The sequence below is a fragment of the Anneissia japonica genome, unplaced genomic scaffold (assembly GCF_011630105.1).
Source record: "Anneissia japonica isolate Jap-2015-1 unplaced genomic scaffold, ASM1163010v1 scaffold150797_len685_cov138_single, whole genome shotgun sequence".
NCBI classification, from domain to species: domain Eukaryota; kingdom Metazoa; phylum Echinodermata; class Crinoidea; order Comatulida; family Comatulidae; genus Anneissia; species Anneissia japonica.
Window position 1 is genome coordinate 1 of NW_022706713.1, and position 685 is coordinate 685.

At 36.8% G+C, this 685-nt stretch overlaps 1 non-coding gene across 1 annotated transcript; it reads left to right on the plus strand.

The window, feature by feature from the left end:
• Position 1: 1 nt before the first annotated feature.
• Trnat-agu lies at positions 2–73 on the plus strand. Its single transcript has one exon. It is a non-coding gene; the product is annotated as a tRNA-Thr (tRNA).
• The last annotated feature ends 612 nt before the right edge of the window (positions 74–685 follow it).

Below are 685 nucleotides of genomic sequence, written 5' to 3' on the forward strand. Positions count from 1 at the left end.
AGCTCGGTGGTCTAGAGGTATGATGCCAGGCTAGTAATCTGGAGATCGTGGGTTCGAGTCCCACCCGAGAACAACTTACGATTTTTTCGCAGTTGTTTTCAAATGTACTGAGTATTCGGTACATTTCCACGTCAGGTAGGGCAAAAATTACACCTATACAGAATTCATAATCAAATCAATCCAAGTCCATTAGGAATAACATTTAAAAAAAATATTACTCATAAAACTACATAAATAGAAATATATACATTAAAGAAAAACAGAATATAGAATACACTGTGTATATGAGGAAAGTAATTTCCTTTTTGCCGCCAACTTAGCAGTGCACAGTAGTAGAACTGCAGACTTATCCTTGGTGGAAGCTATTGATGCCGAGGTACCTGCGTGTACTCGGTAGTGGTGGGGGACGCTATCTCAAAATTTGAGAGTGTGCACCTTCCTCCTCCCCTTCGCGCCTGATCATAAATTAAATTCTAGTTTTTTTGTAGCTTAAAAGCACATTGAGAAGGTTATTTACTGTGCAAGGTGTTTTTTTGACCATTGAATAATCTTTTCTTTGACTTGGAAGAAAATTTGTCTGAACCACTAAACTCAACTCTGGAATGGATCTGCCAGTGAAGACATTTTGTAATTAGTGCTTTATAAATTCACAGCCATAAACATTATTATTACTTATGATTTTCAA